The 14603-nt window shown below is 36.7% G+C and overlaps 1 protein-coding gene across 2 annotated transcripts in view; it reads left to right on the forward strand.

Moving 5' to 3' along the window:
- Window positions 1-14603, forward strand: part of Dus1 (Dihydrouridine synthase 1) — a 314851-nt gene that overhangs the window by 15220 nt on the left and 285028 nt on the right. The gene's annotated exons all lie outside the window — the stretch shown is intronic.

Below are 14603 nucleotides of genomic sequence, written 5' to 3' on the forward strand. Positions count from 1 at the left end.
GCTATGGCCACCACTGTATATATTTGCAGGTCTTAGGCCACGACCTTTTCCATATCAAATTGTATGCGCGCGACACACGGGAAAATTGGACACTTTTGGAACAGCTCCTTTTTACTTGGTTTACTTGAACGGTTTCTGTAGTGTTTTCTGACAGGAATACCAGCTAATTTATTAGGTATGGGTACAATATTGGAAGAAAATGAGTTTTACGTACTAGGGTTGTGCGAAAATGGCGAAACTTCTCCGTTCGGGAACGTCCTGGCTTAAAATTCGTAGTTTATGACCAATAAAACACAATTCACTTTTAATATTAATTAATATTTTCGATGTAGAGCTTCTCTCTGTCTGCGCCTTTGCATCATAAAATCGAACTTTTAGCAACATTTCGAATTTCTTTTAACTACAACACACCTATTTAAGGATATGATTGGTGGGATTGGGGTTTACCGCCCCTTTCATCAATGAGGCTATATGAGACTTGGACCTACAGCTTAACGTGGATTCAAATCTCATGAGCTTCCACCGGGAATCAAACCCTAGTACGTTAACCAAATAACTAACAGGAAGTTATTTATTTAGGAATATGATTTGACGCATATTTATCTATCATATATATATTAAAATGCTAGGTTTATACTGTATGTTTATGGTCAAGAAAACTATATATGTTTGTGGCCATTCCTATCACAATCAGTTCTCGGGAAACATAGGCTCTAGAAAGATGCCGTTTTCATTGATCGATTGCACATTTTTCGTAGACTGTTCAGTTCTAATTGAATATTTAAAGAAATTGGCCATTATTTGTTTATTACATTTTTTAGGGGTACACTGAAAATACTGAATTTTTTTTTTTAAAAAAAGTAGAGCATTAGGATCCTACAAGTTATACATTTCAACACCACACATTTATATACGGGGTTACTATATCTCTCCGGCGTTTGTTTCATAGCTAAATGATAATGAAAAACGAGGGATAACCATTTCTCCAGTCTAAGATGAATCTTTATTGTTTGGAGTGTTTTGCCCAATGAACACCATATATCACCAACATTATAATTAATTGTGTATGTAATGTATTTGCTTATTACATACTGTATGCAAGAAGAAAGAAAACACTGATCATACATGAATTATAAACTCTAACCAGAAGTAGACTCAAATCTTCCAAAAGGTGTGAGATATTGAAGAAATAATCGAAAAAAATCTCCCCTTTATGATACACCTTGCCGATTTTTATCAAAACGTCTTTCATTTGTATCTGTAAAGGGACATGTACAGATGTGAGGAATGACAAGGAGATTCATGCTCATATGTAAATGATACGCTCGGTAGACAGCGCAAGTTTAGCTAGTATTATTAGTAAAAAAATTAACAATCTAAATTTTTCTACATCGATTAATGCTAGTGTAGGTCAAAAAGTTATTGAAAGATTCATGACTTGAAATTAAAAGCACAAAGAATATACCTATGACCGTTTAACATTTGGTTAATAGAAATTTCGAGTGAGTTATAAGCTGAAATATATATATATATATATATATATATATATATATATATATATATATATATATATATATATATATATATATATATATATATATATATATATATATATATATAATCTTATACGTAAGTATTTGGAGTAGTAGATCGTTCAAAAGAAAAGTTGTTCGAGTATATGGAATTTACGTTAAAAAAATTTCAGACCTAGGTCAATTGCATACACGAAAACAGGTGCAAAATAGAATTCCTAGAATTGAGAAATAAAACTTCTATATAAGTTTTCCAATGCTACTGACGAAGGCGACAGAGATTTTGAAACAGTGTAGTGCGGTAATGTGCATTTGAACACAGTAAATTGTAGTAGGAAAATTAAGAGATATAGTAGGAGAATTAGCAGATGTAGTTGGAGAATTACGAGATATAGTAGGAGAATTACGAGATATAGTATGAGAATTACTAGATATAGTAGGAGAATTACGAGGTATAGTAGGAGAATTACGAGATATGGTAGGAGAATTAGAAGATATAGTAGGAGAATTAGGAGATGCAGTAGGACGCCAACCTTTGTAGGAGTCGGGGACAAGTTAAAGAAAAAAAAAATCCCAGTGGCATATAGGATTAGGAAATTTGGTAGGAGCATTAGATTAGATAGAAAAGATGAATGCAGCTCTTGCAGAGATATCCATCTTTGCCTAATATTTCACATGCTGTATTATGTATTTTACTCATTGTAAAAGAAATCTTGTAAATTAGAAACTTAAGTGTATGTTATACTCTTGTATATTGCACACCTTATTAAAAGGACATGAATGTGCACGAGACGAAAGTATCTACATCTTTCTCGTGTGCCTTTACAATAAAATTCGAATTTCAAACAGATTTACTGTTAATCTATTAATAAAATTTTCAACTACAGAATTTTACATAGAATTTAATATGTAATGCGGATTACGTCCGGCATACCTTTTCATAAATAAATAAAAATATCCATCTTATGTTGTGGATTTGAATATTTTCAACATTGTTTCCGTAACAGACGTTTTCTTGGTTCTGCTCTAATCCCTACACCCTAAAGTTTTTTCTGTAACTTATTTTAAGATATTTTGAATAGTTGTCACATTATTCTTTCAATTTTTTTTAACCCCTTACTCTGTGTGTATCCTACTTTCCTACTGGATACTTTTTTCTAACTGAATATTAGCTTCTGGCATCACCAGATTGTGACCTGAGAATATGTTTACTAAAAGACAAACTTTCTTTTTCTTCTTCCTTTTTCTTACCTACTAGCTGAACCTGCGCTCTCTACACAGCGCATCATTCACATATGAACATGAATCTCCTTGTCATTCTTCACAACATCTGTACATGACCCTTTACAGACGTAAGTGAAAGACGTCTTGATAAAAATCGGTAAGGGGTACCATAAAGGAGAGATTTTTTTCAATGTTTCGCACCGTTTGCAAGATTTGAGCCTACTTCCAGTTGGAGTTTCTAATTCATGTATGATCAGTGATTTCTTTCTTCTTGCATGCAGTATGTAATAAGCAAATACATTACACACACAATTAATTATGTCAGTGATATATGGTGTTCATTGAGCTAAACACTCCAAACAATAAAGATTTATCTTAGACTAGAGAAATGGTTATCCTTCGTTTTCCATTATCATTTGGCTATGAAACAAACGCCGGAGAGACATACTAACTCCGTATACCAATGTGTGGTGTTGGAATGTATAACTCGTAGGATGTGATGTTTTATTTTTTTTTTAAATTTCAACACTTCCAATCAGGGTTGGTTGGTTTAAACCATGGTTTCATAAAAGACAACTGGTTTAAACCAAACACGAAAAATGTTCGTAAAAGTGTAAGGGTTCGTAAAATCTTGATGAACACACATTTGTGGGTTATCACGTTTCACTCCCGTATATTATTCGTATTATATTCAGACCTAAATTCCCCATTCAGTACTCAAAGAGATTATGCTACAAAAGCAACTTTTGTTCTTTTTATAATTTTATGAATGTTTCTTTTGTGTTTTTTTCTTATATACACCGTATATATAGTTATTATTGTTATGCAATTGCAATCAAAGAAAAATTCTAAATATTGTTTCGTTTTGATAATGTTTACTGTTGTTAAAATACATCAAAGTGCTGTACTCTTTTTTTTTTGGGGGGGGGGGGCGCACCACAACAGGCATTTAATAAGAGGTATCTTCGGCATCTATTTATGTATAAATGGGTCAGAACCAAAGTGGCCTCAAATAATTTGTATCTTTATTCACTTTTCTTACTGATATGCAAATTAAGTCGTTGTATTTCTCTAACTTGGACTAATAAGAGTCGTAGTAAACTAACTTGGACTAAATTAGTTATTCTGTACTCCGTAGTACTTTGAAATTGTCCATATGTAATTCTGTATAATGGTTTCACTTGGGTAACTGTTTATCTTTTTGTCCTTCTGAAATGACTCTTGACGATTATATTAACAAGTATGTAAAGATCAGTACAACGTATTTTTATCAAGAGTCCTTCGTAAGTGAGTCGGCAGATGTATCGCCAGTTAATCCCTGTTTCGAGTTCAGATTGAGGACAATTTCTCCCGGATGTAAGCCGAGAAGCGGTTTGGACTTCGCTTTAAGCTTATGTAACCCCTTCCAGCATAACCCAGTTGTTGTATAATAACACCAAGGCGAAACAAGCTTATTTCTGTCCATATGTGATATAAACACATAGAGGAAATTATTTAAACCAAAAAACCCGGGTTTAAACAAAAAAAAAAACTTGTTTTTTTTTTTTTCAATAAAAACCATGGTTTTTGCCAACCCTGCTTCCAATGTACCCCTACAAAATGTAATAAAGAAATAACGGTCATTATTTTAAATATTCAATTAGAACTGAACAATCTACACAAAATTTGCAAGTGATCAATGAAAAACGGCATCTTTTTAGAGCTTATGGTTCCCGAGAACTCACTGTTGAAAGGACTGGCCACAGACATATAAACGTAGCATTTTAATATATAGACTTTAAAACCTTTCCGAATCTTGACATAATATAACCGATATATTTCTGAATTTCCAGGTTGAATGAAGTGTTACAATTACTGATGAGTTCTGTCTACAAAAGCAACAACTTTTTTATTCTTTACTCGTCGTAAACCGTTTTTTTTTTTTTTTTTTTTTTTTTTTTATTGAGCTGAGCGAAGCGAAGCTCTTATACTCGGGTTAGCCGTTTGGTTGTCCGCGAACTCCTCCTAGACCGTTTGGCCGATCTCAACCAAACTTAGCACGCTGATAGAGTATGTCGTGCTGAGTGACAACATAGGTCGAAATCAAAAATCCGATGTACCATCGAGGAATAATCACCGAAAAACGCTTACTCCTAGACCGTTTGGCCGATCTCAACCAAACTTAGCACGCTGATAGAGTATGTCGTGCTGAGTGACAACATAGGTCGAAGTCAAAAATCCGATGTACCATCGAGGAATAATCACCGAAAAACGCTTCCTGATTACGTAGTTTAAGCTCGCTCAGCTCATTTCACTGCAATCGGGTATATCCATTGCATTCCTAGTCTATTATAGTACCTTTCTGTCCACAGCATTACAACGCTCTATTTTAATTACGCTTACAGCTTTTCCTCTTGATCTTATAATTCCCTCCCTCTTTCAGTTTTCTTGCACTGATTTTATTGCAGTGGTTGGTGTACCAAATTTCTTGCACTTCTGTGTAGTGGTTTGTGCATATTTTGGACAGGGTTCCCACCGACCTGGAAAATCGAGGAAAACCTGGTAAAGTTAGGGAATTCTTCTTATTCATAAAAAAAAAGTTGTGGAAAACTCACGGAATTTCATGGAAAGCTGAAAAAACCTGGATAAGTCAAGGAATTTTAAGTATTTTTAAGTTTCTACTTCTTAGAACGCATTTCTCTTTTTGACTTACCCAGCTTTTTGAAATGAAAAATGAAATGAAATCTTTGAGTTTTACGTCTCACAGTTATGCTGGGTAGGCTAAAGGAGACGGTGATGATGAGAAATGAATGAAATGGTGGAATGAAGAAAATGGGAGGAAATGGAAGAACCCCGGAAAAACCCACGAGCACGGTGTTTGTCCACCACAAAGTCCACACGACGCGAACTGTGATCGAACTAGAGGACCCCAAGCACCGGGGTTGAACGCTCTACCACTGAGCCACCGCGTCCCCTTACCCAGCTTTTTAGTAGGCGATATTTTATAAAATGAATTAATTAATGTCAATGGTAGAGCGCTTTCCTCTGGTTTAGGGTTCCTGGGTTGATCCCGCCGAAGTATGTTTGTAGTGAACAACATCGTATGTTTTTTGGGGGCTACTCCCGTTTCTTTCCACATATTCATTCCACCATTATGTCATCATTCGCTTGCTTTAATTATTTGTCTCCCCTAGGGTTACAGGCATAGCGTGGGACGGATGTTAAATTGGAAGATTTCATTTCATTTTATTTTGTTCTGTGTTGTTCTAACTCTCACACCTCTAACTGGCTAGCGTAAATCTGAATCATGTGAATGTCTTTGCAGCGTCGCAGTAAGTCGAAGAGCAAATATAACGAGCATTCATTGTCCGAAACATTATGTAAACGAAAAGCTTGTTGCACCAAACTAAATTATTTTTACCTTAATAATCCAGTATTAAATATTGGACGGAATTACATGTATTCAAATTTCGATAGAAAAAAATTAACATCCTTACTATTTTGTCTTATTTATATGGTTATTGCAAATGATTGACCCGATTTCATAAGTTCATCGTAGCTTTATTTTTAAACATATTGTCGCAAAACTTTGCAGACATACTGAAAAGCTCAAAGGTTTTTTGTTTTTGTTTTACTGACATTCACAAAAAATGTTGCTTCATCACTGAACATGAGTTTCTCACAAAACCCATCTTCTTCCGTAAGCTGTTGCAACTGTGATGAAAATTCAAAGCTCTGACTTTGTCATCAGGCATCAGGACTTGTAGCAATTGCAAGTGGTAAGGCTTCTGTTTCAATCGTTTCCGTAAGATCGTCCAAACGGTAGGTTGTGAGATGTTGAGCCTTCTGTGGGCTTCGTGCAAAACTCGCTCGCACGCTCTCAACCGTCTCTCACTGTAGGCCGATCAGTTGATTTCCACTAACAGAGGTATCCTGAAGCTGTAAACTGTTGTCCAATGGACTTGACAGTTGGTGAATCTTCGTTGAACTTGGTTCGGAAGTGTCCTTGCACTCTTAGGACAGACGGATTTCTCTGCGTCTGTCGCCATCTTGGAAAAAATGCCCACTACTGCGCTCTCGTTGCAGAAATCAAAAGCGAACCTGCAACAGAGAAAAACTTTTTGAGTTTTGCAATATGTCTGTAAAGTTTTATGACAATATGTCAAATAGTAAAGCTACAGTGAATTTATGAAATCGGGCCAATCATTTGTAATAACCCTGTATTAATATTTTGCCTCTCAATACGAGAAGGCCCCCTTTGAGCCTTCGCTGCAAAGGAACTTAAGCAATCACCGACCGTTAACTTTGATCCGAGTACGATGAACGGTGTGGCTTGTAGACGAGTGAACATAACCACATCAGGACGGACAAACAGATGGACAGATATTCAGAAATGATCTTTTGCACATGTAAGGGCCAACAATTTTATTATTATTATTATTATTATTATTAATGATTACTGTTCTTTCTTCTCTCCCATTATCCCTCGAAAGTAATAAAATGTACGGCCAACAGCACCAAACATTCTCGGTCCAATTTCTTAAACTAAATTATATTATGCTGCAGTTATTACTGACGTATTTATTTGTGAAATATGAAGCAAAATTATTGTAATAGGCATTTACGAGATACTTCGTCCGAAGAAAGTTCACCCCGTGTTGATATCTAAATTCAGGGTGTCTATCGCTCACGAAAATCACGAAATCAGAAAACGGTCATGAAAGTTAAGAAAAAGTCCCGAAATTTAGCTCTTAGGGCACGATTTTTGTTTTACCGGTACGAATATAAGTACAGACTGAAAAACTTTGTTCTATAAAACGTCAAAATTCACCGCCAAAACGTGTTGTGTATGGTCGGCTTTAGATGCTATCAAATCGCAAGCAAAGCACACTTCTATTGCATGCATGAAAATTCAGCCTAATTCGCACCCAAATTCGCGCTTGAGAATGTTACATAATTTTATGGCTTGGTAAAGAAAAGGTCACGAAAAAGTCACGAAATTTCATTTTGGAATTTTAATAGACACCCTGTAAATAAGTAATTACTTACGCCATTTAAGTTTATCAGTAAGACATTTATTTATGAACCTCCTTGGGTGCCGCTCTGGCTGTGGTAGAGCGTTCACTTCTGGTGCATGCGGTCCTTGGTTCGATCCCAACTCGCGCCAAGTCAGCTTTGTGGATAAACACCGTGTGCGTGGTTTCCCCCGGGGTTTTCGCGTTTCCTCCCACTTTCTTCATTCCATCATTTCATTCAATTCTCATCATCATCGTCTCCTTTAATCTAGCTGGCATAAACCTGGGACTTCTTTCAGCGTAAAGATTTCATTTCTCACAACCTCCTCAATCGTGTTTGAGAAAATCGAAAAAAAAAAAAGCTTACACCCAAGAGTAAACTACCGCTTTTAAATATTTTCACGAAAATGGATATACACAGTAGAATTATAGGGTTAATAATGAAGTATTTATCAAATATGAATAAAATCACTCGAATCGTTTTTTTTTTTTTTTTTAAACCAATACCGCAAGAAACCAATACTACCGCACTTACTTATATGCCGTACTGTAGGATTATTATAAATGCTTATGAAATGTGAGACGTTTTTGAGAAATTAGTTGGGAAAGATTCACTCTGAGGAGTATACTACCCCATGTGCATTTTTCATTAGTAATGAGGTATGCCATATTGTTAGGTTATTAATGAAACACTCATGTAATGAGATTTGCTTGAGTCGTGTTTGAGGAAATTGTCCGAAAAGACCTCACCCCCAAGAGTAAACTACCCTTCTGAATTTTCCCAGAGAAAGGACTTATACCCACAAAGTAGAGTTGTTAATGAAATATTGAGGTCTTAAATACTGTACAGGGTGGCCCAAAGGTAGGTATACAGTTCCGTACTGATCAACTTACTGCTTTTTATACAATTTCTGATTTTTAATCATCAGATAGGCTTAGTTTCTTTACTATTTGTTCATATATATATATATATATATATATATATATATATATATATATATATATATTTACTTATATCTTCAGCTCGGAACAGCCGAAGCAAATAAACCTATAAACTAGAATGTTAGGTTTGTTCATTGCAGGGGTGTACACTAGGGTGGAGTGAAGAGGACAATTTTTTTTTTCGAAATTCGATTTTGGATAGGGGGTAAAAGTTGCATCATATTATAGTACTTTACCATAGAAAATTTCAATTCTCTAAAATATTCTTAGCCGGGGCTTAAGTTTCATAGATTTTGTAAACAAATAAATGTTTGTTGTGTATTTGTGTAATTATTCGACAGTTCTTCGCTTGAAGTAGACTGTAATTTGAGGGTGTTAAGATTCGCTGTTGCGACGAGATGCATTTCTAAAGCTACCGAAGTTGATATTCTATGTTACAGACTACATCAACCCAGAATTCACCATTAAGAGGTGGCTGCTGTCGAGTTCAATCCCACCCACCCGCCAACATTAGATTGAATGTTTCATAAGTTTCGTTCACGTCTTTCTGCAAAATACAGCGGCTTTGTCTCAAAAGTAGGCATTGAACGAATAAAGAAATCGCTCTCTCGTGCCCCACATACTGAAAGAAGTTTCACTAATCTTACCACTACTTGCTTATGACATTTGAACTCAGGAATATCAACACTTGTATTTTCTGAAGAGCAGATTTCTTGCAATTTTTCATCTGTCTCATGAGTCAGTATTGGCAGTTCTATAATGTTACACTCATTCCAGTTTATCATTTCGGTGTAATTATTAGGCTCGAAGTTTAATACTGGCACTTCGAAGGAACGAATTTCAGAAGGTTTACACTGCTTTACAGTCTATTTTCAGCGAAGATTTGTTAAATAGTTACATAGTAAACGGAAATTGATTTGCAAAATCTCAAATTTAAAGCCCCTTGCGCCCCGGCTAAAAAATATTTTAGAGAATTGAAATTTTCTATGGTAAAGTACTACGATATGATGCAACTTTTGTCCCCTATCCAAATTCGAATTCCGAAAAAAAAATTCGCTCCACCCTAATGTACACCTACTTTTGGGCCACCCTGTATAATTAAAATATAATGGTCATTAAAGCCATTTGGAGAAAATCACATTTTTTTTTATATTCACCTTTCAGTTAACTACCCTTATTTTGGGGTAGGAAGAAAATTTGTAATAGCACATGTATATACATGATTCTTCAGGCTAAGCTTAAATTTAAAATTTGTTGCAGATACATTGAATGGTATGGCCCCTAAGCAAGTGTACATACAAAGTGGTTCATAATTGTGTATATCATGTTTCACTGACAGTAGTGTTTGTAATTCTGAAATAAAAATGATATTGCAACACTGTGTAGCCTAAGAATGGGGATAACGGCCACTGGACCTAGAAGATGAATCATCGCCACACTATGGCATACCAGTGCGGGAGTGGCTGAACGATTCATTCCCGAACCGCTGGATCGGTGGATCTGAGTCTGTGGAGTGGCCAGCTCGGTCTCCGGATTTAACACCATCTGATTTGGTTGTTATGGTGTCTTTTAACGGACAAAGTTTATGAACATCACGTACGCAATTTGGCCGAACTACGTGACTGTCACAGAAGAGTTCCACAGGTTACCAGTACGGGCCTATCAAGCTTCTTGTAATAACGTTGTTCTTCGTCTCCAGGCATGTATCGATTCTAATGGTGCATTGGTGGATTGCCATGGAGAACATAGATTAAAATTCTTGTAAGGAAAGGTATGAGAGTAGTGTGTTTACGTTCAAGTTATGTTGCTAGTTTCTTTACCATAGTCTGTGAAACATCATGTGCATAACTATGGGCCACCCTGTATATCATTATGAACAAGCAAACATTTAAAAGTAAGTTTTTCGGCATGTAGAGGCATGAAACATTTTTTTTTTTTTTTTAACGATCTCGTCCCTCAAAAGTGAAAGTAGAATCTGAGTTGATGAGCACTCTAAGTGCATAATATTTTATATTTGTGTTCAGAAAGCGGAGTTCTGCTTGCAAACAGGAATTTCAGAAATGATCCCCCCTCACCCCCCCAAAAAAATACGGATCAAAAGATTGCCATCTTGGCCAAGAATTTCAGGAACGATCCAAAAAGCATCAAAAGATTGCAATCTTGGCCAAGGGTGCCCGAAGAGAGGTTTTGAATTTTACGTCCCACGTTTATGCCGGTTAGGCTAAATGAGACGGTGATTATGAGAAATGAATGAAATGGTGGAATGAAGAAAGTGGGAGGAAACGGGAGAACCCCGAGAAAACCCAAGCACACGGTGTTTGTCCAGCACAAAGTTCACTTGGCTGGGGCTGGGATCTAATCAGGGACCCCAAGCACCAGAGTTTAACGTTCTACCACTGAGACACCGCGGCCCCCCGAAGAGAGATTTCTAGGGGCCATCTCCATAGTTGCTATATTATGTCTGGTATTTCTGGTATTTAATATACGTGGTTTGCTATATTACGTGTACATTTTCATGGGCCACGGGGGGGGGGGGCACGCTGCCCCTTTGGGCGCCCGTGATCTTGGCCAATAATGAGTTTTTGGATTAGGGGCCACAACATTTTTGAACAGTCCCTAAATCGAGTTTTCGTATTTTTTACGGAATAAGGACAACATACTGAGTTAAGTGATAGTTTCGGTTTGGCTACACCATATGTAGTTCTCCAGATATAAGGCCTACAAGATAGTTTTTGATTGAAATATATGGATTTTTTGATCCAATAAAATGAAATGAGGTTTAACGTCCCACGTTTATGCCCGTTAGGCTAAGGTAGACGATGGTTAAGGGAAGTGAATGATGAATTGGTGGCGTGAGAATGTGGGAGGAAACGGGAGTATCTCGAGAAAACCCACGATCACGATGTTGCCCGCTACAAACTTACTTGGCCGGAGATCGAACTAGGATCCCTACACCAGAGGTAGGCGCTCTACCACTGAGTTACCATACCTCCCTGCATTCTACTTGCATTCGGGATTTAGTGAAGATCTGATGAGTTTCTGATGAAAGGTTTATGCTCTTATAAATGTACCACATTGACTTGACACCTCCGAGCGCTGCTATCGGCTGAAGGAATTCCACTCTCTTTCGCTAAGGCTCTCTCACTTAGCAACAGCTGAACCTTTATTGGCTCAACGCGTGGGTGTGTCGAGGGTGAGCTTTAGTTCACATTTTTGCCATGGCTCACGACATTTTGGCAGCACTTTAGTATACCAATTAAGTGTTTTAAAAAATCCGTTGAAAGGAGAAAAAAAAAAAGCAAGTCTACCAAGTGACTTTTTGCTAATTTTGAACCAATTACAAATAATTGATGGGCAGCGCTGCTGGAAAATCATCTCGTTAAAGTATTTTCTAAATGTAATATTGAATAATCTTTATATTGAGAAGAAATTTTCGCACACTAAGTTTGTATTTCCACGGTTAAGTCCCCCTCCCCCAACCTCTAGCGATTCCTTTTTCCAATTTAGAAAGATTTCTGTTGTGCTTCTCGTTATGAAGTTGTGCCATGTAATTTGCACATTGGCTGGAAATTGGACATCCAGCGTGGCATGCTACGAGTATAGCCTGCAGACAGTTTTATTATTATATTTAAAAAAAAGAAAGAAAAAAGAACGAAGTCAGTCAGTGAATCTGGAAACTAATAACGAACAGAAAGATTAAGAAGGAAAAAGTAAGTTTGTTTTTTTATTGCCTATTTTGGTTGGCAGGAAATGAGAGTGTTATAATAGGCTGAAAGAAGCTTGCAAATTAAATCCCTGCTGTTAATTTCTCAAGTAACGAAGCAATCAGCGTGTCTGTCGTTGCGTGATATGGAGTTTTGCCTGCGTGACCACATTTGGCTGTTCACTGTGTATATGTTAATGAGAAATTGAACGGTGTAATGAGTTCCATTAGGTATATTGTATATGAACGAAATTGTGTTTCATAGTTTCCAATATTCTTAGTTATATACGTCTAAGTCAAGGTGGCTCCATTTTTTTTTTTTTCATGTCAGACAATACTTTGCAATTCAGATTATTAAAATTAAACGCGTTTAGAAATCAAGTTAGTATTAATAGCAACATTTTCAGCATATCGCGCAGGCCATGGCGCCAGAAATAATAAAGCGAATAATGTTATGGGAGAAGTTGGGAAATAAGTTTCCCCTCTTGCCTTGGCTATGCATTATTGGTTCATAGAAAAAAAAATGATACCATATAATGTTTGCCGTTGCGTGAGTACGTGTTGGTTATTTGTCTACCCGTGGAATTAACAAAGCTACAGGGATTGCGTTTTAATTACAATTCAAAACAGTTAATATTGCAGTTGCGTATTTCTTTAAATGTCGTAGCATATGCTTGTAGTATTTGCTGTTTTTTTCATTTTCTCAGAGTAATAACATACATTTAATGGCATTTGTTCATTAATCCCCAGTTTCAATATAGCTCCTACAAAATAAGCCTCATTATTCATTGCTATGATTAATATTATTCTTGCTATTTATTTGTTTGGCAAATTTGTTATTAAATAGTCTGATCACACAATTTTACAGACAAAATTTTAAGATAGTCATTAACAAAGAATCAAATCTCTTCTTATACTTTCATTGTTTAGTACAAAGGGCTAGTACCAACTTGCGTTGCTCTTGTCAATTTACTTACTGAAATATGAAATACCATAAAATAAATAAATAAATAAATAAATAAATAAATAAAACTTGGACAAATATGTGACTTCCATAGAAAACAAAATCTTTTATGGCTGTTTTCCTTTCGCCATTAGTTCCAAAGTACCTTCCACGATACCCTTCGTCAAACCCAGAATGAGATTAAAGTCACTAGGCGCGAGATGGGGACTGTACGGCGGATGAGCAAGACACTTTTTCCAACATAAGATGGCAGGATGGTTTTGCGTTGCCGCCGCTGTGTGTGTTCGTATTGTTCTTTAAAAATAGAACGATAGATTGGTTACTGCGAACAGTGTATATGTTCGCGTTAATTTAAACTTAATTAGTTTGGATTGTATATGTCAATAAAATGTTTAAATGATTGCCTATGTATTTTATTCCCGTTCACTAGTCACTGGTTATCACCTACGTACTTTACAAATACAAAAACAATAAACAGTGTGAAATATCGTAAGTCCATTGCACTTCTTAATCGTTATAGAATGAAAATGGTATTTTCTGCAATCAATCTCCGGCTAAGTAAATATGTTGTGGACAACACCATGTCCATGGGTTTTCTCAGGGTACTCCCGTTTCCTTCCACAATCTCATCCCACCAATTCTCCGATTATCATAAACTTGCTTTAATCGTCCGTCCCCTTAACCTAAAGAGCATAATCGTGGGGCGTTAAACTAAAAGATTTAATTTCTATTCTAATCTCTCTATTAGGGGGGCGCGGTGGCTCAGTGGTAGAGCGTTCACCTCCGGTGCTTGGGGTCCCTGGTTCGATCCCAGCTCGCGCCGTGTTGACTTTGTGGTGGACACCGTGCTCGTAGGTTCCCTCGGGGTTCTCCCGTTTCCTCCCACTTTTTTCATTCCACCATTTCATTCATGTCTCATTATCACCGTCTCCTTTAGCCTAAGCGGCATAACCGTGGGACGTTAAACTTAAAGATTTCATTTCATTTTTTCATTTTCTATTCTCTCTATTAAAACACGGAAGCGGCGGAAATCAACCACTTCCTATTTTAGCGGTGATTGTTATAAAGTAAAAACCGTAATAAATAGAGATAAGGGGTTTTCAATCAATTAAGCGTCGCAAGAGTATATTCGATTTCTACTCTAAAGGGGCCGCGGTGGCTCAGTGGTAGAGCGTTCATTTCTGGCGCTTGGGGTCCCGGGTTCGATTCCAGCCCCCGCCAAGTAAACTTTGTGGTGGACAAAC

The sequence above is a fragment of the Thermobia domestica genome, chromosome 3 (assembly GCF_964235325.1).
Source record: "Thermobia domestica chromosome 3, izTheDome1.hap1.1, whole genome shotgun sequence".
Taxonomy (NCBI): Eukaryota; Metazoa; Arthropoda; class Insecta; order Zygentoma; family Lepismatidae; genus Thermobia; species Thermobia domestica.